Source organism: Protopterus annectens, chromosome 8.part0 (assembly GCF_019279795.1).
Source record: "Protopterus annectens isolate FY-2018-M chromosome 8.part0, PAN1.0, whole genome shotgun sequence".
NCBI classification, from domain to species: domain Eukaryota; kingdom Metazoa; phylum Chordata; order Ceratodontiformes; family Protopteridae; genus Protopterus; species Protopterus annectens.
In genome coordinates this window covers 242,317,589-242,344,758 of record NC_056741.1, presented here as the reverse complement: position 1 = coordinate 242,344,758, position 27,170 = coordinate 242,317,589, and the positions used below count along the sequence as shown (strand labels likewise).

Below are 27,170 nucleotides of genomic sequence, written 5' to 3'. Positions count from 1 at the left end.
AAACCTTTGCTATTAGTGTGTGCCTGCTCCACAGAGCATAAATATTTTGCAAAAAAATCTAAAAAATATATATATACTAAGATTAATTCACTTAAACCATACTACAAAACACCATTGTATAACCTTGTTACCTACAACAGCCAGAGCCAACTTTCTTTCAAACTTTCTTACTTTTAAACTGCTACATCAAAGCTATTATCCCCCTCTTAAGAATACATTACAAATAACAGCAGGCTGTTATGAAGTCAGGAATTCCACAACTATTTCTTTACATAGATCCTAATTTACTAACATTACTACTAAAATAACATTCACTAAGACAACACTAACAACATGGAATAACCTCCCCTGACAAAACTACAAATACTACAGTGCTACAAAACATTAAGAAGCTAATAAAAAAATCTAAAGGAAGCAAATACGTGTAAAATCTTTGACAAACCAGGATAATACAAACCCAAGAACTTAAATTGTCTCTAAACATTTGATAGGTAAATGACATATGGGTAGAAGAGCTACATACTGAAATTCTGCACATCTACATACTTGCATTGCATGTTCTTATTAATAAAACAGGACTAGTACAAGTCCTCATGTTCCAGTAATTTGCAGCACACTTATTCAATGCCATTTGCTCAATAAGGAAATAACTCATACTAGTACAATCTTACTTTACTTAGCCTCCCCAACACCTGATCCAATAAGACAGTATAGCTCTACCAGAGCCCTAACTCTAATATTAAAATTTCCACCAGTTTCCTACACTGAATCCTCACTCCTTAATCATAAAACTCCAATCATCTTCCCTACACCTAAAATCCTTAAAAACTCCCTAATGCTAAAACTCCACTTACCCACCCTGAACATAAAATCCCTGATCACTATGTAATCCAAAACATCCTCTCGACTGCCTAAGCCTAAAATCCCTGATTGCACCCTGTCCATAAATCTGCCTAATAACTCCCTAACCCTAAAACTTATCTTCAGTTCCCAAACCCTAAAACTCATCTTCTGTTCCCTAACCTTAAACTTCCTTCCTGATTCCTAAACATAAAGTTCCCTTTCCACTACCTAAACCTGAGTCCCCTTCTCAGTGACTGACTAACCCCCCTAATCCATACTGCCACTCTCTCCCACTCCCTCCCCATGGCTGAAGCACTCACCTTTCTCAAACTCATATCATGTGCTTCAAGTAAGCTGTAGCAGCTGCTTTCCCAAACTGATACTTAAGTTCAAGTACGACTGACAGCCCATGAATGCTATAAGGCACACAAGCCCTTGGTTTTGAGACAGTAATCTTCAAGTGCCTGGGATGTGAGTGCTTGTAGTAGAACCAATATAACTTATATTTTGGAATTAAATAGCATACTTTACCAAATCCCTAGCCAGTTGTCTGTTGTAAATAAGTGTATTGTAACTTGACTGCATAGATCTATATTACAAGTTATAATATAATGCTTATAGTACAAAGCGGTGTATGCAATTTGTGTAATGTGTACTTCTCTGAATGATTTGTTTATCTTATGTTGTGTTTCATGGCCTGGGGTGTGCTTGAAAAGTGTTCTTTAACAGTGAACTTATCTGGTTAACAAATGGGAAATGAATGAATGAATGAATGAATGAATGAATGAATGAATGAATGAATGAATGAATAAATAAAAAAAAATTACATCAGAGTCAGCAGATTGGTTAACTAGTGTCCCTTATTGCTACAAACAGACGCTCATTCTGACTGAGCTGCCATTACACAGTCTGCGTCTTCTCATCAAGACTTCCAGTTTTTCAAAACTGCAAACTCTGTTTTGAAGAATAGCCTTAGTATTTTAATGAATGTCTCATGCACATGTCAGACAGATCTTATACCACTGACCAATATTACATATTCTTTAATATGCAATATAGAGAGTTAGAGACACATAGCCAGTTAACTAAATTAAGAAATACCTGCTTTACAGGTAACACATGAAGAATGAAAGGTAAGCCCACCCTTAAAAAACATGTATGCAATGCATTATAACAGGTATTGCTGCAGGTGCATGGAATGCAATTTCTGAGATATTATCAGACTTCTACCATTTATAAAGCAAAGCCACAATGGAAAGCAGGACCCCATGATGAACCTCTTCTGTGAAATATTCTAACTAAAAAAATTAATTGAAGCAAATGCTAGCAAATGCAGATGTGATCCACATCACAAATACTGATTAATGCTAAACTTCTCTTTATATTTGCAGTTCCCCAAAGAAATGCATTTTAATTTCACTACAATTAAAAAAAATGATCAGCTGCAAGAGACAATAAAAAATGCTCCTTAACAAAAAAAGAAAAAAAAAAGAAATTCAAGCTGTTTTAACCTGCACAGCAACAGCATTTCAGTCAGTGCCATGTAGTTAGTCATTTTTTGACTGCTCCAGTCTACATATCAAAGATGTTCACAACCTCCTACGGTGTAAAAACTTACTACATGCCTTACTTCACATTACCGTAGGTTGAGAAAAGTAAAGATGATAAGCATGAATCAGAAAGGTAAGAAGACTGTTCCTGGTGGGGCTGCTTGGAAAGACGGGAGTCTTAGAATCCCCAAGGCATGAAGTCTGCACATGGAGCACTGACACAGGGAGATGAAAGAATTTCAGAAGTACTGTGTTCTAGCACCCCATACATACTATATAGGGAAAACAACAACATGTACATAGCACTCTTAAGTAATTTACCTAGTATTATTCTGATAAAGAAATCGGAACACAACTAACTATAGCCTGATAATCATCAATAATGTAGTTAGTGAAGTCTGACCATAAATTTGTGACTATCTCCATTAAACTCCCAAGAGCTCTGACACCAAACCTTAATGAATTTAAAGACTACAAACGGGCAAACCTCAATCTACTCTGTGACAAAATATCAGCATTCTCTTATGACTGCACATCCCCATACCTTAATACAACCCCAAGCTTCACTAAGGAATTATACACCCATTTAGAAAAAAATGCATAGAGCAGGCAGTCCTGAAAAGAACCAAGTACTATGGAAAACTCAAAAATAAACCACCCTGGTTTAAATAAACTATTCAATAAAGGAAAGAAACTCCTTAAATTACTAAAGTAGATTGAAAACACTTCTTCTCAAGGATATTCTCAAAAGCATTACAAAAAAAAAAAAAAAAAAAAAAAAAAAAAAACAGAAGAACACTGTCAGGTTCACTAAAAAAAACATAAACTTAGGCTAGCCTCTGAAGCCAGAGTCCCAATAACTCATGCTTACAAGTTATTTTTTTTCTTAGAAACAGCCACCAAGTTTAACTCATACTTCAGTGACAGCATAGCTGCCCTCACCAATGAAGCCTTTCCTAACTACCCTAACTCATGTCTACCCCCATCCACTAGTAACCCCACCAGTTGCCACCTCCTTCATAAAAAAAAATTATCTAAACTTAAACCCTGATGACCTCCTGTAGATAATCTTCCTGCACAATACCTCAGAAATGCTACTAGCATCATTGCACATCTATAAACAGGTCATTACAGGAATACTGTATTCCTTCTCTCTGGAAATATACCATATCATCCCTCTGCCCAAAGGTAGCATTTCTACTAAAATATCTAATTTCAGACGCATTGAAATATTGTCCCACCTCTCAAAAATATTGGAAAAATGTGTCCATAAACAACTACTCCAGCATCTCTAAAAGGAAAAAGTACTAACCGGTACTCAACGTGATTTTAGACCTGCCCATAGCACAACAGCAGCTCTCCTAACTTTTACAGATAACATAAATAGAACCAGGGATAGAGACAAACTCATATCTTCCTTATTCCTGGACATATCAAAAGCTTTTGACACTGTGTATCATGAAAAACCCGTACTATAACTGTCCATAATGGGTATTTCACAACCTGCTCTTCAGTGGTTTAGTAATTACCTGTCAGAATGCTACCAGGCAATCATACACTTGTTCATGACTTGTTCATAGACTAGTACTAGACTAACTGCCCTTATGGAACATTTTAAATCTAGCCAATTACCCCATGTAAGAATCAAACCCAGTACCTTAAGTCTGTAAGGTAAATACCTTACCCATTAATGAAATTCTACCCTTTCCCCCTATCTTCCATTATTACAGGTGTACCATATGGCTCTATCCTTGGTCCCCTTCTATTTAACATCTTTATGAACAATCTTCATACCTCTGCACAAACAGCATGCAGATGACTCCCCCCTGATCTGCCTCTCAGACAATCTAGAACATTTAAAAAAGATTAAACAACATGCCTTTAGCTCTATTGAAAACTGGTTTTCTAACCACTGATTCCTTTTTAATCCAAAGAAAATCAAACACCTTTTATTGTTCCCCAAATCACTTATCCATTAGAAAAATAACATTACGAACACAACCATAAATAATACACAAATTGAAACAGTGCCCCATACAAAACTGTTAGACGTTGAAAAGAGGACAATCTCAAATATAACCTCCATAAAAACTAGGAATGCTATGCAGAACCAAAATATTTCTTACTGAATCCACCAGTCAGTATGCAACTACATACCTAATTTCCTCTCTGTTATACGGTATTCCCATCTTAACTAAGCTCCAAGCCACCCTAAAATCTAAATTAAAAGTCTTACAACAAGGTTGCTAGATTTGCAGTTCACACAAGTCAGAGAAAACATCACTGCTCTGCGCTAAAACCTTTAAATTATCCTACCCAACTTTTCTTAACACACAAAATTATATTTAGTCCCACTTCCAATTCTCCACCACTGCCTCCCAAATTGTCACCGTTGATCTAATGACAAAAATGTACTTGACATCTATAAGTCTTACAAAAACTGCAGTCACAGTCTGTACTTACACTGTGTAGCAACAGTCTGGAAAGTGGTCTCTGCACTAATCAGGGGAATACATTGCATTTATTTTTTTAAACTGCACCTAAAGGAATTCCTGTCTAACTCCTGGCTTTGCACTTGCTGCTTTCCTGGATAAAATGTAAGCTCCTTCTCCTCATATGCCTATATGTATCCTATCTCTCCTTTTCCTTCTTGTAATTTCTCTTAACCTTATTTCCTTTATTCTTAGGGCCCAATTCCAAATGACTTGTTCTCAGTGTAACTGACTACTTATACTGAGAGCAGGCTAAGAGCAGGTCTTTTGGAATCTGGCCCCCGGAGTAAGCCTGTTCATAAACAGGCCTTCCACCGAAGTATGTGCGTTACACTGACAGCAAATCTTTCAGAATCAGAGCAAACTTACACTGAGAGCGCCTCTTTTGGAATGTGGCCCTATATCTTGCCTTTATTCATTACTTCTCCTGCCTCCCATATCTGCTCCACTTATTATCTCTAATAAACACTTTTCTCACTCTCCCCTCTCTTCCTCTCCTTCTTCTTATCAACTGTTTGAATGTTTCATATTGACATTTGATTTATGACTGAGTAATAAACTCTTGCACTTATATAACCCACAGGGCTCAGTCCTGGGCCCCCTCTTGTTCGGCATCTACTTTTCAGAAGTGCAGGCAAACATAGGAGGATTGTGGCTGACAAAGTTTGCAGATGACTGCAAACTGGGCGCCATAGTTGAAAATCCATCAGACACAGATATCCTTCAAAGAGGTCTCATAGAAATGGATAACTGGTGCCAGAGCCATGGCCTTAAGCTAAACGCCAAAAAATGTATAGTCATACCCTTTAGTAAAAACAAGGTAACCCCAAGTTACCACATAGGTGGCAATCCATTAAGCACAGAAGAGGTTATCAGGGACCTGGGGACCCAAGTTGACAGTAACCTTTCTTTGACACTCACATTGCCAAAGTGGTTAGGAGGACCTTCTACATTGCCCACCTGATTATGAAGGGATTCACATCCAGATCAAGGGAGGTCATTGTTCCCCTGTACTCTTCACTTATCAGACCAATGATTGAGTACAATACCCCATTCGGAATGTATCTTACCTGACACCTGCAGCAATTGGAAAGACCCCAAAAGTTCCTCACCAAAAGGATAAAGGGGCTCAAAAATATGCCATATGCTGCCCGACTGAAGAAACTCCAGCTCTATTCAGTCACATACCGTCTGCTCAGAGGTGACCTGTGCCTGCCATACAAGGCCATGTCCAACCCGGAATTAATGGACATGCTCCACCTCAAAAAATCCAAATCCACCAGAGCCACAAGAGCAAGAGACTTAAACCTCAACACAGATATAAATAGGACGTGCTGGAGAGACAGATTCATCACCCAGAGACTCCCTATGCTGTGGAACAGAATCCCGGTCCATGTGAAACAGAGCACCTCGCTGGATCTGTTCAAGAGGAATCTTGACCAGTGGATGGGAGATCGTAGGTTTACCCCGGGGATCATCTCTGTATCACTGCTGGACAGAGGCATGGCAAACTAATGGGTATAGTATTCTTCAACCTAAGGGGTGGTGAAAGCCACACAACTCTGGCTAGGCTTATAAATGCCCTAGGGCAGATAGCCTAGTATGAACCTATGAACCTATGAACCTATAACACATCAACATGTCTCAATCCTGCATGATATTGTATTTAATTTGTTTTAATGATGGGATCTGTGTACTGTGCTATGTATCATATGTGTATAAAAATGTGTATTAATCTAAGTATTTGCAGTATATTGTAATATGATGTTAATTTTGACCTGTGTACATGTATTTTCTGTTCTTTTACTTGGAGGTTTTCTCCATAGGCCTTTGCTGAAAATGGATAAAATTATCCAGTCTGACTTTCATGGTAAATAAATATCAACAAATATCAATAAATAAAATGAAATAAATAAATAAATCCTCTTTAGCTATGTTAGAAAAGTGAAAAAAAAACAATACCACACATTGCTCAGAACTTATTGATAAAGAGGTCCCCTATTCTGGCCCAAATGGCTTTGCAATATCCTTGCAAACAAATGCGGTACCAACTTTACCCTTTAGACATCTACTCAAAACCTCAAAATATCTGAACCCTTTATTCCCCCAATTATCTATAAATATCATTTAGTGAAATTGCTAGCCAAGACCAAAAATCCATCCTTCTCAGGATCTGACAATACACCTGTTTTATTAATCAACAGTGTTAAACATGTCCTTGCAGATACGATCCTCAAACTGCTTAACTTAAGCTTGGCTAATGGTTTTGTGCCCGATGAATGTCTCATAGCTGTGGTGATCCCCTCCATATGTGTGGCCTTACAATTAACCCAGGTATTACAGACCTATTAGCCTTACGAACTCCATCTGCAAAGTCATGGAAAGTATTATAACTGACCTCATAAACTGTGATATCAAGATCATTGTTAGACTTGACCTTCAACAGTTTGGTTTTGTAAAGGGTAGATCCATCCGTTTAATCTGGTAAATTTCTCTGAAAGAGTTAAGGAGTTAGTAGATCAGGGACATCCAACTTTTTAGCTCAGGAGCCACTTACTGCACTTGGAGAGGTTTGGGGGGCCACATTACCATGCTGAAGATGTATCCACTTTGCATACACTCTGCAGTCAAAGGTGCACCTCAGTCATGGAACAAAAAACAAACACTGGTGGTTTCAGATTCACTTCTGTATTACTGCAGGCCACAAAACTGAAAATCTGAGCCCAAGACAAATGAACACAAATGAACACACTTCAATTACCTTTTTATTGTAATTCCCCTCCCCCAAAAAATGAATGTCAGCACAAGCAGACAAGCAGATTACAGTAGGTAAGAAGAAATGAATAGTACAGCTGTGTACCTACCACAAATGTAGATGTTCGAGTGTATTCACTATTGCAGTCATTCTTGGGTTATCCTGCTGGCAGGCTACCCGCAGTCAGCCAGATTCCAAAGTCTAGGTCCAGCGTTGGTTGCTGTCGCCTCTTCCCTGACGTCAGTGCGCCAGGGGTATAAAAGAAGCAGCCAATGCCATTTTCTTCAGTTTTTCTTGCCCCAGATGTCAGGTGCCCCTAAATTGGTAGGCTGAAAGAATATGTCAATAAAAATACATGCACAAAAATAACATGCCCTTCATCTACAAGCAAATACACCAAAAAGGTTGTATAGGATAGAGAAGTGTAGATAAGCCCCAGCAAAGAAAAGGGGGATGGTGGGTGGGCAACCTGGAATGCAACAGTGAATACACTCGAACATCTACATTTATGGTAGGTACACAACTGTACTATGTTCATCGTGTTTCACTGTTGCAGTCATTACTCTTGGGTTGAATCCCAAAGCTGAGGTAGGGTGGCTGGTCTAAATAGGATTTGGAGAGGCTATGAGGCCCTGCAGAACTGCAGTGGCAAAGCCTGCTCTGGACTTAGAATAAAGAGGTAAGTGGTAGTGCTTTGTGAAGGTGTGCACTGAACTCCAAGTTGCAGCCTCTAAGATATCTTTGGTTGGTACTCCTCTGAGGAAGGCTGCTGAGGTGGCTATTGCTCTGGTGGAATGAGGCCTAATGTCCTTAGGCACTGATTTGCCATGTTGGAGATAGCAGAAATGGATGCAATGGCCTATCCATTTAGAAATAGTCTGTTTTGAGATAGCCTTTCCTTGTGAACCTGCAGCATATGACACTAAAAGTTGCTCAGTCTTTCTGAAAGCTTTAGTTCTGTCCAAGTAGAATCTTAGCTGCCTGTGTATGTCCAAAGAATGCAGAATTTTTTCACCCTTGTTTTGTGGATTAGGATAAAAGGTTGGCAAGTGGATGGTTTGGTTGAGGGCCACACTGGACACCACCTTAGGCATAAATGTAGGGCTCGTCCGCAGAGAAACCCTGTCTGGATGGAAAATGTTGAAAGGTTCCACAGCCATGAGTGCTTGTAGCTCTGAGACTCATTTTGCAGAGGTTATTGCTAGGAGCAGAGCTGTTTTCCAGGATAAGAATTTTATATCTGCTGTTGATGCTGGCTCGAAAGGAGGTAGTGTGAGCTTTTCCAAAACATAATTGAGGTCCCAGGCCGGAATTGGTGCTCTCCTTGGAGGCCTAATGTTTTTGGCCCCTCTGAGGTACTGCCTTAGTAAAGGATGAGAAAAAATAGGTGGTTCTGTATTGTAATGGGCTGAAATGGCAGAGGCATGAATCTTAATAGATGAGAAAGAAAGGCCTTTGTTTAGCATCTCAGTTAGGTATTGTAAAATCTGAGGGATATTTGGTACACTTGTGTCTATGCCTTGTTCCTGGTTCCAAGCAGAGAATGTCTTCCATTTTTCTGCATAAGATTTTCTGGTACTGGGCCTTCTGGCCTCCAAGATAACGTCCATAACAGCTTTTGTAAGTGGCGTGCTCTGAATGGCTACATTATTCACCATGCTGCCAGATTTAAGGTCTTGAGTTGGCTGTGCAGGATCTGACTGTTTTGTTGGGTCAGCAATTGAGATGTTTGAGGCAATATCCATGCTGGACCTTGAGACAAGCTCTTCAGGATTGGATACCAGTGCTGGCGTGGCCAGTCTGGTGCAATCAGGATCATGTTTGGCCTCTCTTGTCTGACCTTTAGGAGTACCCTGGGAAGGAGAGGCAGTGGGGGAAAGGCATATACTGTTAGTTTTTCCAGCTGAAGGATAGGGTGTCCACTTTCCATGCTTGTTTGTGATAAATCCTTGTGCAAAATCTCTGTAATTGGCAGTTGTGAGGGGAGGCAAATAGATCTATGTCTGGGCATCCCCATCTCCTTATTATCATGCTGAAGACTTGAGGATCCAGTTTCCATTCGTGGGGATCCATGAGGTTTCTGCTTAGTTCGTCTGCCAGTGTATTTGTTTTTCTGGAAGGAATTGTGCTTGCAAGTGTACTTGAGATGCCAATGCTGTGTCCCATAGGGTCATTGCTTGTCTTCAGAGGGGGTGGGAATGTGTAGCTCCCTGCTTGTTTATGTACCACATAACCGTAGTGTTGTCTGACTTTATCAGTAATTGTCCTGGATGAAGCAGGTCCTTGAAAGCTGTCAGGGCATTTTGTACAGCTAGCATCTCTTTTTGATTGATGTGAAGATGCATCTGGTTTGCAGGCCATGTGCCCTGAATACATTTTCCTGCCATATGGGCTCCCCAGGCATAGTCTGATGTGTCCGTTGTCAGTGTCTGCCTGGCTGTGGGTAAAGTGAATGGCAAACCCTTGTTGTGGTGGCAGGCTTCTGTCCACCATCAAAATTCCTATTGCAGGCAGGGGATGAGTGCAATTACTGTCTCCAGGCTGTGGCAATGCTGAGTCCAAACACTTTTTAGATACCATTGTAGTTTCCTCATATGCAGTCTGGCATATGGAATTAGTAGAATGCAGGATGCCATGAAACCCAAGGCCTGCAGGATTTTCCTTGCAGATAAGTGGGGTTTTGTTGCCAAATTCTTGAAGTAAGTAGTCAGTTGCTTTTGTTTGTCTGGCGTGAGATAAGCCATCTGGGCAGTTGTATTTAGGCTTGCACCCAGGAATATTATCTCTTGAGAGGGCACTAGTTTTGATTTCTTTTTGTTTACTGTGTACCCTAGGCCAATTAGTAATCTTTTTACAAACGCCAGATGTTTTAGAAGAATGTCTTTGTTCTCTGCTTGAATTAGGCAGTCGTCCAAGTAGGGATATATCTGAATTCCTTTTTGTCTGCAAAATGCAATTACTGGTGCCAGGCATTTTATGAAGACCCTGGGCGCAGTAGATAAGCCAAACAGCAGTGCAGAGAATTGGTAATGCCTTGAGCCAACTATGAATCTGAGGTATCTTCTGCAAGATTGTCTGATTGGGACATGCAGGTATGCCTCTTTTAGGTCCAAAGTTACGAGCCAAGCCTTCTTGCCCAGCATGGGCAGTAGCTGCTGCAGAGTCAGCATCTTGAATTTTGGAATTTTCAGAAATGTATTTAGTATAGACAGGTCCAGTATTGGTCTCCAGGTTTTGTCCTTTCTGGGTACTAGGAAAAGTCTGGAGTAAAATCCTTGCCCCTGCTCTTGTTGCGGTACTTGCTGAATGGGCCTCATGTCCATGAGGGCTGTAATTTGTTTTTGTGCCTCTGCCCATTGATTGTGTGGCAGGTCTGGCATACCTTTTGACCTTGGTAGAGTGTGGAAATGGAACCTGTAGCCTTGGGACACTATGTTCAGGACCCATTTGTCTTGGGTAATCCTTTGCCAATATGTAGAGAAAAGTGCTAGTTTTCCCACTAAGGGGGCTGCCAAAAGAAAAGTGCTTGGATCTGGTAGAGGAAAGTCATTGGGACTGTTTCCTGTAAGGTTGTGATTTGTCTTCTCCGCTTTTGGAGGTAGGAGCACCCCATTGTTTAGGCCTGTATGAGCCTTGGGGCTGACCTCTGCCTCTGGGACACCTGTATCTGCCTCTTTGTGGTCTGTATGACACTGGAAAGGACCAATTTTTAGAAGGTCAGTTTCTGCTAAATCTGGGTGACTGTACCTGTAAGAAATCCTTGACTGTCTGCATGGATTTTGCTTTATCCTCCATTTTTTTCAATACCTCCTCTGCTTAGAACCAAACAAAGTATCATGCTGTAATGGTGCCTCTAATAATTTTACTTTAACATGATCAGGCAGATTTTGTTCCTTTAACCAAGCATGCCTTCTAATAACAGAACCTGTAACAGCGGTCCTGCAGGAGGCCTCCAGTGAATCATAACCACATTGCAAAGTATGCTTTCCCACTTGTTCAGTTGCATGCAACATATCCTGCAATTCCTTGTTTTCTGAACATTCAGTATTTGTCAACATTTTCTGTTTAAGCAGTGGCATTTAATATTGCTGATATTTAAGCATATGAAACTGACAATTTAAGGCCCTTACAGCCAGGGTAGCAGAAGTGTAGACTTTTTCCCCCATCTGTCTAGAGCCCTGGAATCCCTATCAGAGGGGACAAGGTTTTTTGCAGTGGAAGCTTTAACCCCCTTAGGACCTTGTGATATAGTTTCTGGGTCAGCAGCGGGGTTTCTATACAGGAATTTATGAGAATCCTGGACCCTGTAGTATCTGTCTGGCTTAGCAGGTGCAGGGGATAGAGAGTCTGGGGACAGGCCGGACTCTGAAAATACATCGTCCACAATGTCTAGTACAGGTGGAATAGCAAGGGGTCTGTGCTGAGGAAGTAGCAGAAAGTCTCTGAGCCTTTTCTTAGATTCAGAATAATCTTGGCTCTCCCAGTGGAAATGTTCCCTCATGGTATGAAGGGTTTCCCCAAAAGAATAATCCTCAGGAGGAGAGGCTGAAGGAATGCATTCTTCAGCATCAGAATCCTCATAGGGAAGCATGGAGTAATCTTGTTCAGAAGAGGAATCAGAGGAAATAGAAACTTAATCAGAAGAATCATACTCTGTCTCTTGCCTAGGCCTCTTATCAGGAGGGGGATGGGAACCCCTGATCAAAGTAATTAGGTCTTCGGCCATTTTGAGCATCTGTTTTTTAGGCATGGTAGTCTGAGTAGGAGAATGCTGTACTTGTTTCTTTGTCTTTATTGCTGCTTTAGTCTTTGTCTTTGAAGCTGAGGATGGCTTTATATATAGTTGTGTAGGTCTGAAGACACCCTCAGAAGCCGATGCCTGCTCAGCGGCTCCGGAACCATCTGAGGGAATGATTTCCGAGTGTCCAGTACCTTGAGTATCCAGAGGCCCAGTCGGCTCCACATGGGAGTCGGAAGCAGCCTGTGGCTCTGAGGTAGAGGGTGCCAGGGGCTGCGAAAGCGCCTCACTCAGAACCGGCGACTGGCCTAGAAGAGGCTTCGTCGTCGGTTTTGGACCTCGGATGCCTATCCTTTTCCTTATCCTTGCGTTTTTTGTAAACTGTGGTTGTCAGCTGATCCGACGGCATTATATAGTTAAATCTTCGGCCAAAGTAATGAAAAGCAAAATCAAACCGATGCTTGATAGTGCGTTGGTTAAATCTAGCACAAAACCGACAGCTAGCAACATTGTGATCAGGGCCTAGGCAAGGAATACAGTAAGAGTGAAAATCCTTATGAGGTATTTGCTTCCCACAAGAAATACAATTGTTAACTTTTTCTGACATCGGTCTGGAGCAAGAAAAAAGTTTCCCCAGTGGGGTACTTAGCTTTAATGAAGACTTCGGATCTGAAATTCTGATTTGAAAATCTCAGGAGTCGGCCGACCGGCACTTGCGAACTGCTTTTTCTTCGGGCACCACGCGGCAAGAAAGACTGGAGAAAATGGCGTCGGCTGCTTCTTTTATACCCCTGGCGCACTGACGTCAGGGAAGAGGTGACAGCAACCGACGCCGGACCTAGACTTTGGAATCTGGCCGACTACGGGTAGCCTGCCAGCAGGATAACCCAAGAGTAATGACTGCAATAGTGAAACACGATGAACATCATGCCACCCCTTTATAATTATAAAACTCAACATTAATGCAGGTGGGAAAAAGCCTCAACATCAGTGCAGGCAGGGGAAAAAGCTCAACATCAGTGCAGGCAGGGAAAAAATCTTCAAACTCAACATCAGTACAGGCAGGAAAAAATTTCAACATCAGTGCAGGCGGGGAAGAAAATTCAGCATCACTGCAGGTGGAAAAAAAATCCTCAAACTCAACATCAATGTAGGCAGGAAAAAATGAACATCAGTGCAGGCAGAAAGTGATTTGTGTCAAAAGCGTTGAGAAAAACAAATTCATTCTCAAACAGTTCCTTCCTCAACCAATTGGTTATTAATTTATCTGTTTGCTTTTGTTTACCAAGAAATTCTGTCTGGGAAATGAAATGCCCATTTTCATGGAGGAAATACAGCAATTCTAGCACAAACACCAGAAAGGCATATTAAGTACAGGTGCAAAACCTGAACAGTGTCAGAAATGCATAAAAAGAATTTGTCAAACAATCCCCTCTCCAATCAGTTTACAACTACAACGGCAATTCAAGAATTTACTCCAGAAACGCATGCAAAGTCAGAATGACGCATCCAGGCAGTAATGACTGTTAGTAAAGCACCTTTACAAATACCTCACACAAACACACAAATAAGAAATGCAGAGAATGCTAAACATGTACAGAATAGGTTGCAATATGCATATATAAATATACATACATATCAGTCAATAAATTATTACACAGATTAAATTCCCTGCCACATCAAATAAATCAGTTTGCCACTAAATAATGTCACACACAACACAAGGAAAGTATATCATACATAATTATCTGTCAAATATGCAACCTATTCGCAGTAGACACTACAATCAATGAATTATGCACAAACTCCACCATCCCATAAAATAAAAGAAGCTGATTACCATGTATGGGATTCAAACACTTTTCTCCCTACCAGCCCACATATCATGGTAACATAGAAACCCCCAACATGTACACAAACACACACACACACACACATATATATATATATATATATATATATATATATATATATATATATATATATATATATATATATATATCCATATCCCTCACACTCATAAATGCAGCAACAGTCATGCTATGCTACAGTTGCCAAGCAACAATCAGTGGGACCAGGCTGTCTAAAACTTTGGTGAGACAAACAGTGGCCTCTCCTCACTGTACAGCAGCTATTATACTAGGAGGTCATTGATTATTATAATCTAGACTGGCCACTGGTGGAGACTGCGTGTCATGTGCTGACTCCATTTTCCTGGAAATAAAAGCATGTTTGTCTCTTGAAAGAGTAGTCTCTGGAATCATCCAAAATCATGATAATGACACATTGGGGTTTTGGCATATTCACATGCAGGATGCATAAATAGCTTTTGGAAGGAAATGTCACTACGGCAGAGAACAGGTATGGTTCCTGCAATCAACAGCAGAATAGCAAGGCATAATGGAGTAGAACCTGTACTACTGTCTATTTTCCTTTAATCATACTAACATGTTGCAGTCAAAGCATCACTAGGTCTCAGTGCAGAACATGTGTAATCTGAAGGCGTTTCCACTCCATTTGCTGCCAGGTGATGTGCCATGGTGACAGTGTCATCACAAATATAAGTGCACGATATCCAGGCAGTGTGCATGTTGCACATATCTGACAATTCAGCTTCAATCTGATTTCACAGTTTATTCCAAAGCACTTAAATAAACATCAAGAGAAGCCAAAATGTGAAAAGACAATAAAAATATTGCAAGGTGTGAAAATTTCTAAACATGTAGGAACCCTGAGCACAAAATTCAGATATAACAATTAACCAGAAAAATAAAAAAATAGCATGGCAATACACATATATGTCATACTACAATACAATTTCCTATGTCATTAATGTCCAACATACTCACACATACAAACGCAAGCAAACACATACACAGTCAATCTGATTTTCATGCAGGTGTACATCAGTCATGCAAACAAACCTCATGCAATGCACAAGCATGCAAACACACATGCAAACATATAGTCTCTCTACTTTTCCACTTCACACAGGCACACATCACTCTTACAAATGTCTCACACACCAGCTATGTACCCATGCAAACACAAGCAAATGCAATCAGTCTGATTTCCCACTTCATCCATACAACAAGCACTTATCATGCTTACAAATGACTCACATACCAGCATTACACCCATACAAACACGCACATATGCAATCGCTCTGCTTCAATACTTCATTCAAACAATAATTCAACACTCCTGCAAACATTAGGCACATAGAAGCACAAGCAAACACACACACAATTAGATTACTGGGAAGTTCTGAACTCACTTTGTAAAGTGACAGGACCGTTAACTGCAAACAAGCTATTTATTTTAAATTTTGTTTCTGAGGCACTGGCAGGCCACATAAAAGGCTTTGGTGGGCCAGACTGTGGCCCACAGGCCACCTGTTGGACAACTATGCAGTAGATGGTGATCAAGCAGTGATACTTCTAACTTTACCTGGTTAAAGCCTTTAACACCATTCTCCATGCTGACATCTCACAAAAGGTTTAAAACAGATTCATATGTCGTAAGATGGATAGCAAACTGTCTGAAAGATATAACCCATGCTATGAGAGTTGCAGGTGCCTCATCAGAAAGTATCAAAGTGATCATCAATGTCCCTCAGGGCTCAGTGCTGAGACATCCCTTTTTTGGCATAGATTTCTTAGATCTCCAAGCAGAGAGCCAAGATCTCTGGCTAACAAAGTTTGCATATGGCTAAAATCTGAGGGCATTATTAATTACTCTATGACACCTAAACCCTCCAGAATTAATTAGCCCCAGTAAACTCTTGGTGTAATAAAAAGGTCTCAAACTTAATACTGAAAAGTGTAGTATCAGCCCTTTTGGAACAAAACTCCTTCTCCATCCTCTCAACATACTGTTTAGAAAACACACCTCTACAAATAAAAATAAAGTTAGGGATGTAGGTACATGGATTTGACAGCTTCCTCTCTTTTGATAATTATGTAACAACAGTTGTCAGGTAATTCCTTTATTTACCCCACCTAATTGTTAAAGGAATATCCTTCAAGGTCTAAAGAGATAATTGCTCCCTTATACTCACCACTGATCAGGCCAGTTGTTGAGTACAATGCCTCCTTTGGGATGCATCTCACAAGCATATCAAGCAATTAGACATTGGAGTAGAGATGGTTAGGTCTCTTCTCATTGTCAATAATATGTTTGTTGAGAACCAGATAAGTATTATTTGCTCTTTGCTTGAGCTCATCCTAGAGAACAATGTTTTTATTTTTGGTAATTGCTTTTATCATCAGAAGAAGCGGGTTGGAATTGCACTTCATCTGCTAATAGTTTTGCAAATCTGGTAATGGTGAATTGGAAAGTAGAACATGTATTGAATAATGATAGGTTTGCTGGCAACGTTGTATAAGTGTTTTGTTGTTGATATTTTCTTGCTATGGTAGGTACTTTAGATGATTTGAATGATTGCCTGGTTTATCTGAATAACAGCACCTACTTCCTTAAATTTACTATGACACATTCTCTAGAGACTATTGAATTCTTGGATGTTCGTTTAAGGATTAATAAAGATGGCATGACTGATGCTGAGTTATACAAGTAAAGTTGCTGGAGGAATACGTTATTGCATTGAGCAAGCATGCATTCAGGTCATGTTTATAAGAATGTCATTCAAGAACAGTCCTTGAGATCTTCACGCCTTCATACTGATGAGTATTGCTTTAAGCTGGTCACTAAGAGATTAGGAAATTATTTTATTAAAAGAGGCTATCATCCCAAAGAAGTACATAAGTGAACAGCCCAAAGGATGGTGCTTCAGTCTATAATTGGTGACCCATACTTATTTAAAGAACGAATCAGGAGTCAATGAGGTTTCATCAGCAAAATGTGATGTTAATAGTAGACTAGTTTTCACATACTCTAGTGATATTTGTAAGGTATGTGAAATTGTTAACGGGAACTGAACTATACTCATGTCAGATGAGAAAATTAAATGTATAGTTGGGAATAAACCTGCATTCACTTTTAAGAATAGTCTTTCTTTGAAAAGGCTATGGGCCAAAAGTGAGTTCTAGTTTAAGGACTACCAAGATGGGAACTTTTCCTTGTTATTCACGTAAAGCCTGTGATTTGCATTGACTTCTAATGTATTCATGCATCCAGTTTTGGGCACAAAGTTTACTTTGAAGTTTTATGCCAATTGCCGTAGTTCCAATCTGGTATACATTTCAGTCTGTATGAAATGTCCCTGTTTTTATGTGGAAAAGACAAAATCTTGAAGCATTTAAGTGATATATGGCTTGGCAGTCCAAACAATGCCCTTGCAAAACATGTCTCTGGTCATCCTGGGCATATCTTTTCTTTTATGGCTTTGCAATTAGTTACTGTTGGCCTCATGGGTGGCGATATTGTACATTTAACTGAACTTGCTGAAATGAAATGAACTGTTAGACTGCAAGCTGATAAAGAACCAAGTCTTAATGGTACCTTTAAGACCTTCTCTAAGGGCTCGAAGACTTTTTCATTAAATGGATATTCTGATTGGCTGAGCGTTAACTTAGTTGCAACAGTCTGTTGGATACTTTGCGTTTTAAAATGGTTACTTTGTGTATAGTGAATTAGATCTGATGAAGTGCCTTGAGAGTGAAAGTGCGTATGTGTCCATTTTATTGTTTTAATAGTGTGTTTTAGTAAATAAAGTGAATTTGTAAGAAGTAGTGGATTCTGCCTGGTTAGTTGGATCATTCTTCTTTTTTAATGTATTTTTGTCCAGTGTTCAGGACCAATTTGTAGCTGCAGTCAGTATATTGTTTGCTTTTGTTTGGGTTATCTTCACTCAGAAGCTGCTGGAAATATTCCTTCGATTTGCCTTTGATGTCCAGTGGACTGGTAAGCAAGCTGTTGCTGGCATTCCTTATGAAGGGTGTCTGACTATCTTCTTTATTTTTCTGTCTTTGCCTTGCAACCTGATATAGTTTCATTGTGCCTACTACTGAGTTATCTTCCAGAATCTGGTAGAGATCCTCCAATGCCCTGTTCTTTGCTATTGCAACTCCTTTCTTAGCTTCTTTGTCATCCAACCAGTATTCCTTCCTAGCCAGGTCCGTCTTTTTTATCTTGCACTTTTTCACACACTTCTCCTGTCTTTTGATGACTTTGGACTTCTACACATTCCACCACTGGCTTTCCTTATGTACCTTATTTCCATACCTGGCTAAGCCACATATCAGTTCTCTAGTCCTTACAGATGCTGTTTTGAGGCGCTGCCATTCTTTTTCAACTCCACCTACCTCCTCCTCTTCTGGGGTGCTAGAGACCTGAGTAATTCCTTGAACTGTTGTACTTTCTCTCCAGTCAACTTTCAGGTCTTCAGCCTGGTCTCTGTTGACCTTAGAGCCTTCTCTAACCACTGCTTGCAGCTGATTTGGTGGCAAATAATCAAAAGATACAGTATATGAAACCAAGTAAAGTGATTTACTGTAAATGTTAAATGTGCCATATTAGTACTATTATATATATGATGAACTGCACCTATGACAAACTGCACAGTGAAAGGGCAAAAATAAAATGTAATAATGTTCAGGAACTTGTGTACTGCAATGCAGTATAATTTGCAGCCTTATGCTACTGATGGGACCTTTCTTGGCAAAACCATTTGAGGCAAGGGTCCCAAACAAAACACAGTCAATATACAGATCCCAAGGAAAGTGTATAATAAATTTAAGTGCATTCTCCCTAGACTTGGGTCAGTGGGACTTTCCTTTGCAGACAGACTTACAGATGTTGTTTCTTGGCAAGTGGATAGGTGGCCAGGACACATACATAACCAGGACAAGCTTAGTCCAAAATGGCTATTTGTGGCCATACTGATACTAACCACGTGCAAAGTGAAGGATAGGACTGGATATTGTACCAACAACATGAGTATCATATATAGGCAACATAGTCTTGGCAATGAAAACTGGCTTTAGGGATGTGGAATACTATCACAATGTCACATTGCCTGACTAGATACAAAAGCTGGAAAAGGTCTGGTCAGATGCACAATGGCTTATTTCCATAAGCATAGCAGGCTCTACAGCCTCACTTCTTGATCAGAGATAGTCCTGGAGCACCTTCGTCACAGTGGTCCTGGGTGGGTGAGTGTGAGGATACTCTTAAGCCACAGTCTGAGAAGAATGCAGGTGGAGGTTTACCACTGGATAAGAAGTTCTTCCTCACTTTAGCTATGAACCACTGAAAGGAAATCATTAACAGTTTGTGCTTATAAATCAGAAAATGTTACAATGTACAGACTTTTCCTGAAGAAGGTAGATGAAGCACTTCATTGTGAGATATCAACAGTGTCTCAGAGAATGATGGAAATTTTTGGTAAGGACAGACCAGGATTAAGAGCTTGTCAGATATGAATATAAGGTGGGTTAATTATGAATTTCTGAACAGATCATGAACTGTCCATAGAAAACACTGTGCTCAGACAGAGGAAAGCTTTAACATATACTTGGTGCCACATAATTCTAAGTTGAAGGATGATCAAGTCTTTGGATATGCCAAGAAACCAAAAGTCACACAGCTAGCAGCTGATCACCATTAGGTACTGAAATGGAATTTCTGGACAGAGTGCCCAGATAGACTTGGGAAGCCTATCTGAGCACTGATACTCTCTTGGGAGCATCTGGTGGAGACTTCAATTTGTGATAAGTTCAACTCCTACCTCTAAAAATGCAATCTGTGGAGGAAATGGAAGCATATTGGCTCCTGTCCTGAGTCTGTCACTGAAGACACCAACTTAGATTAGGGATAAGGTTCCCCAAAGTCCTCCATGAAGATGTTGGCTTCGAAGGCATCCTTGAATTGATGAAATGAGAGGGGGGGGGTTCTGCTAAATATTTGGGTCTGGCCCTTCAAAGTACTGGATGGTCCCTCGTCCCAATGCCTTAGTTGACCACATGACTCAGAAAGCCTGGAAGGATCCTGATGTGGCAGAGCCCATTCCAAAGAAACTGGACAGAATTTTAGTTGCTTCCAGAGAAAGAAAATACTGGGATAAGGGTCACCCTGTAGATGTCATGGTGGTATCGGCAGTCACAAAAAAGGATTTGTCTGAAGAGAATTCCTCTGCCCCCCCCCCCCTTAACAGACAGTCTAGGGTACTGGCCTGATTGGGAATGAACTTATGCTTCAGCCACCTTTCATCTTTGTGCTTTGAACTACATGGCTCACTTGACATGTTTCCAGAGGGATTTGATTAAGGAACTCTTAAATTCTCTGGTGGGTAACTTACCATTAGACATCCAAAAATTGTGGATTCCCAGTTGTCTACCCTAGTCATCATTAAATGTTGCCATGACACTGTTATCTACTGTAGCAGATGATACAGCCAGAGCAGTCAGTACGGGTATTACTATGCAATGTGATGCCTCGATGTGGCTCTGCAACTTTCCGGAAAGCTTTAAAAAGTCCTTCATAAATGCTCCCTATGATGGCTCCACTGTTTTTGGATCAAAAGTCAAGGATACACTTTCCAGAAGTGAGCAGGATAGTAAGACCTTGTCTGCTATTGGAATCCATTTTTGACTCCTCAGAGGTCTTTCTCCAAGAATCAGAGTAGGGGAAAATGTGGTTCATGAAATCTCAAAGTTTTCACCAAGACACTTCTGGAGGTAGGCCTTCCAGAAACACAGGTAGAGGCAATTCCATGGAGCATAGCCCATGAGGCAGAAGTGGTCCACAAAAAACAAGGTTTCCATGGACCATTCACAGAGAAACCTTATCAGTGTCCTTGAACACCTGCCCAACTGCTGAACTCTGGAGGTAGTTGGGACACTTCTTCTTATACCCAACTTTGGGCTCCTAAAAACAGTAGTGGCTAACTTCTCGGCAACCATGCCAATGGAAAATAGCTGCATGACTGCCGAATTATACACCAATGCACTGTACGAGCATGTACACAAATGCATGGACCTTGCCATACCAAATAGAACTAAGATGCTCTCCTCAAAAAAATGGAAGCCAATCTCGTGGTCCCCAGCCATCAATAAACTCTACAACAGAAGGAAGAAACTGTGCAGAAAAAAATGAAGTCACAAGACTGGCAAATCTCCCTTATCAGTCTCAACAAAAAGCTGAGATCCCTTATCAAATCCTTTAAAGCCAGCTATGAAGGCAGAATTGTGGCTGACACCAGAAAAAAACACAAAGCCTTCTATAGCTAAATCAAAAACCTCCAAGGCAATACCCAGATTTTCTCTGAGTTATTGCACAATGGTACTTACTATACTGAGCCAACAGATATAGCCAACATACTGGCCGACAGATTCAGTGCCAACTTTATCCCTCTCTCCCCCCAAGGGCCCTATCACAATACCAGAAGAAAGTCTGGTACCCACCATTTCTGTGGCACAGGTAAAAGCTGCATTGTCCAAAGCCAAGAATACAGTGTCCATAGGACTGATAATATCCCTGGCTGTGTCCTACATGAGCTACAAAATGAACTGGCACCACATCTGTCTGCCCTATTCAATCACAGCCTTACCACAGGCTATGTCCCTAACAAATGACATACTGCTACAGTCATCCCACTCCATAAAGGAGGAGCAACTACAGATCCTGGGAACTATCACTCCATTAGCCTGCCGAGTTTGGTATGCAAAGATATGGAGCGCATCATCATGGACCTGCTTAACAAAGATATAGGCAATCTCCAAACTCTTGACCCAAACACAGTTTTGCTTTGTCAAGGTGAGATCCTGCCTGCTTTACCTGAATGACTTCTTTGAGGCAATCACCAAGGCTGTGGATGAGGGTAAGGCAGTGCAAACAGCCTACCTCGACCTGGCCAAGGCCTTTGATACCATTCTCCACTCAGGTATCATTGATAAACTCATCGAACTAGGCATCAAACCTTACATCACTAAGTGGGTTGCAAACTGTTCCACAGATAGGGCCCACAGAGTGAAAGTTGCAGATTCCAAGTCAGACTGTCAACCAGTCGCAAGTGCAGTCCCACAGGGTTTGGTCCTGGGCCCTCTCCTGTTTGGCATCTACTTCTCAGAAGTCCAGGCCAACACAGAAGGACTCTGGCTGACCATGTTTGCTGATGACTGCAAGCTAGGAGTCATTATCAACTCCCCAAGTGATGCAGACATCCTACAAAAGGGCCTCTCTGAGACCAAAGACTGGTGTCAGAACCATTGCATGAAACGTAACACCAAAAAATGCGTTATCATCCCGTTTGGAAAAAACTCAGTTCCCACGAATTACCACATTGATGGGAGCCCACTGAACACTGAAGGGGCCATAAGATATCTGGGCACCTAGGTCAAAAGCCACCTCACCTTCAACCACCACATTGCCGCTGTGGTCAGAAAGTCCTTCTATGTGACACATCGTATAACCAAAGGTTTTGCATCCAGGAAGAAAGAGGTCATCATCCCTCTCTACTCATCCCTCATTAGACCAGTCATCGAATATAACGCCCTGTTTGGCATGTACCTGACCAGACACCTACAACAGCTGGAGAGGCCACAAAAGTACCTCACAAAAAGGATCCTAGGCCTTAAAACACATGTCCTACATGGACAGACTCAAGAAACTTCAGCTGTTCTCAATCTCTTATCATCTACTTAGAGGTGATCTCTGCTTGACTTACAAAGCCATGTCTGACCCAGCCCTACTTGAAATGCTACATCTAAAGAAATCCCAATCCCCCCACACCACATGCTCCAGAGATCACAATCTCATTACCACAATTAACAGAACATGCTGGATGGACAGGTTCATCTCCCAAAGACTCTGGAATAAGCTTCCCATACATGTCAAGCAGACCACCTCGCTGGTCCTATTCAAGAGAAATCTTGACGAGTTGATGGGCAACAGAATGTTCACCTCAGGGATCACTCCAGTTGCCCTACTGGATAGGGGCACTGTGAACTAACATCGGGTGGCACGGTGCCTGGACAATGTTTTTTGGGCTAGGCTTGTAAATGCTCCAGGGCCATTAGCCTAGTGCACACCTATGAACCTATGAAATAACTATATTAAGCCAACGGTTTGGAGGCCTCTAGGCCCCTAGAAGCCATAGGCATTCTACATGCTCAAAGGTGTATTTTACAGCTTTTGGAAAGAAATTTCATCTTATTTTTTTTTCTTCTGTTAAAGAGTAAGTTGCATCCAAGACTTAATGGTTGCATCCAGGACTTAATGCTCAAAGCTGAGAAAACAGCAGTTTGTAATAAACTGAGAAGAGTAATCCTTGTGAGGATGCACAAATCCTATCTGGGAATTGTACCTGCTTTCCTATCCCCTCAAAATGTCACCTTCTGTGTATCCCCATCTGGTGTTAGATTGGCACGAAAATTAAGACTCACATACCACAGTCATATATACATCAAGTTGCTGCTATCATATGCTTGTAAGCAATGATAGTGACCCTCTGTATACCCCTCTGATGTCAGAATGGGATGAAACTGAAAAAAACAAAAACAAATATAGCATAACATATTTCAATATATTGCTGCCAACCATATGCAAACAGCCTTCTTCCTTGCCCTCCCCCAAAAGATAGCCATCTATAAAAGCGTCAGATTCTTGATAGTGAGGAAAGTGATAAAAATAGTGATCACAGTAATATTTCCAACTTGTTACTTCTAAACAGTGCACTGCTCCTATACAAGCTATAGTGACTTTCTGTACAAGCATCAGAAGCTTGATAGTGAGAAAAGTGATAAAAATAGTGATCACAGTAATATTTCCAACTTGTTACTTCTAAACAGTGCACTGCTCCTATACAAGCTATAGTGACTTTCTGTATAAGCATCAGAAGCTTGATGGTGAGGAAAGTGATAAAAATAGTGATCACAGTAATATTTCCAACTTGTTACTTCTAAACAGTGCACTGCTCCTATACAAGCTATAGTGACTTTCTGTACAAGCATCAGAAGCTTGATAGTGAGGAAAGTGAAAAAAATAGTGATCACAGTAATATTTCCAACTTGTTACTTCTAAACAGTGCACTGCTCCTATACAAGTTATAGTGACTTTCTGTACATACTGCTGATGTTTATGAGGAAAGTTAAAGAAATAATGACTATACCATCCACAGTCTAACACAATACATAGTGACTTATGCAGACCTCGGAGGTTTGGGAGAAAAATTAAAAGAAATAATGACATCATTCCCATCCCTGCTCTAAAAAAGCTACAGCAACCTCCTATGTACATCTCTGAACAGGGATGGGGTTCAGAGCAGAGGCCACTGCTAAACCCATATCAAAATCCACTTATACAGCTTTGGTGTAAAGGGGAACCGTAGGCCTCTAAGAAGGTCTAAAGGTCTAGATGTTCTGTGATACATTTTATGCCTTATTTTTACAGAGTACACTTACAACTGAAAAAATGACAATATGATCAGTTACTTTCATCCAGACAACCCCCCATCAAGTAGTTTTAGCCACTTCTATATACAATTCAGACAGCTTATAGTGATAAAAGAAGATGGCCATGTAATAAAGTTCACCTCGGTCCCACACAAACAGTTGCTACACGTAAAAGAATTTTAAATTGCTTCAGACAAATCACATTAGTCCTGCAAGGCCAGAATCATGATCGAGCAACATCAGACAGCTAGTCATTTTCCTCCACTGAAAACCCCAGTAATCTTACCTCTCAACTGTCCAGAATTCAGCAGAATGTCCAGATTTTTGCCTAAAATTTTCAGTCTGTACCTCATAAAATCTATGATTTTCTGTCAAATCATTGAGGACTGCAAACAGTAAATTATGACAGGTATTTGAGTTTCAGACTTTATACCTTCCAGAAAAATGCATGATAATGCAAAACATCCTACTTTAGCAATGTTCTAAGTTTATAACAGCAACATTTAAAATCTGTCCCTGATTTTGCGCATTTATCTCCCAATTGTGTCTGAAAGATTTTATGACAGCCCCAAAAACAACAACATTTCTTATAGCTCCACTCATCACTATGGCGGGGTAGCAGACAATTAAATATTAAACAATTTAAACCATTATAGGTACTACATATGTGTGTGTGTTTGCAAGTTGTGTATGTGTGTGTGTTTATGTGTGTGTGTGTGTGTGTGTGTGTGTGTGTGTACAGTTGACTGCTATTTTATCACAGTCACAAGCTAGTGAATATATTCATAATCGAGTACAGGGTCTACTTAGATTCATAAAAGTTGATCTGGCTTCTTTTTTGGAGTTTCCCTATTAGTCATGGTTGTGCAGCTGTGAGTTAAATATACTAACTTAAGGGTGATGGTGAGTGAAGCCCCCATATAAAACGTTTTTCTGATTTTTTTTTTTTTTTTGCATTCCCAATCTCAAAATGAAGGTCTGCATTCTCTTTTGTGTTTGGTTTCATTTTGCTTGATTATTATAATTATTCTATTTTATTTTATTTTATTTTACTTTACTGCTGTTCTGTGCCTTCAAGATAGTAACATCAAGAAAATGTAGCATCAACTATTATTTTTTATTTATTTATTTATTTATTTATTTATTTATTTACCAGGATAGTCCATTGGGCCAGAACAGCCCGTTTTCAATGGAGTCTTGCGGAGAAAATCTCCAACATGGTTAAGATTAAACAATATAACAGCAAGAGATATTACATAGTTATAAAACAAAACAGTTCATACCTAGTTTACGAATCAGACAATATAACAACAAAAGTTATTACATAGTTTGAAAAACAAAATATCTTTTTTGGGGGGGTCAAGGTTGTAGAGAGAGTAGATAGAAAAGAGAGGTAGGAAGAAAGTGAGGAGAGACAGAGGGAAGTCAGGAGGGGTGGGAGCATGAACATTCCCATTGAGATGAGAGGTGGGAATGGAGTAAGGTCTTGAAGGAAGAGTGGTTATTGGTGGTACGAATTTGTGGAGTAATAATATACATGTAAGTGTGTGTGTGTGTGTGTGTGTGTGTGTGTGAGTGTATAAATATATATATATATATATATATATATATATATATATATATATATATATATATATATATATATATATATATATATATATATATATACATATATACATGGTTTAGATATTTACTGTGTATTTATACTCTTAGCATGTCAGCAGTAGTTCAGCTGTATTCATTACAGCAATAACAAAATGTACCTACTTCTTTGACTTTTTTACAGTCAACAAACCTGTAAGACTTGCACTAGTCAAAAAAATGCATATACTGCACACACACACACACACACACACACACACACACACACACACACACACACACACACACACACACACACACACACACACACGCAAACCAGTCACCTAAAACTTTTTCCAAGCTAAATCTATAACAGGAAAAAAGTAAAACAAAATAAAATTGAAGTATTAAACAAACCCCATCTCCCATTCACTTTGGTGTAAACAACCAGCTAATCATAAAACAGCATTACTGGCAAAATAAGCTAACTAAAAAAAATAACTAAATAGTAAAACTAAGAACTCACTACACTGCTAAAACATTAAAAATTAAAAGACACCAAAGAATTATAGTTGTAAAGAATCCACAGAATGCTCCATTCATGAAAATGTATGCAAACTATGCAATAAGTTATTCAACAGACACTTAAGCACTTACTGTAGTCCAGTAGAGTCTATGGGGAACAATACTAATAACTCAAAAAATGTCCAGCCTAAGATGCCAGTCTTTAGGCCTCATTCCAGGCTCCAGCATTATGCTGCATTAGGGAGGCATTCCAACCTGGGAATGTATAGTAGCTGCACTAATTACTTTTCTTATTCTAAATACTATGGTCCTCTGCTAAGTGCAGGTGCAACC

General features: G+C 40.1%; 1 protein-coding gene across 1 annotated transcript in view; it reads right to left on the bottom strand.

Annotated features, from left to right (window-relative positions):
* LOC122808726 (formin BNI1-like) overlaps positions 1–27,170 on the bottom strand; it is a 189,461-nt gene that overhangs the window by 129,736 nt on the left and 32,555 nt on the right. The window lies entirely within an intron of this gene.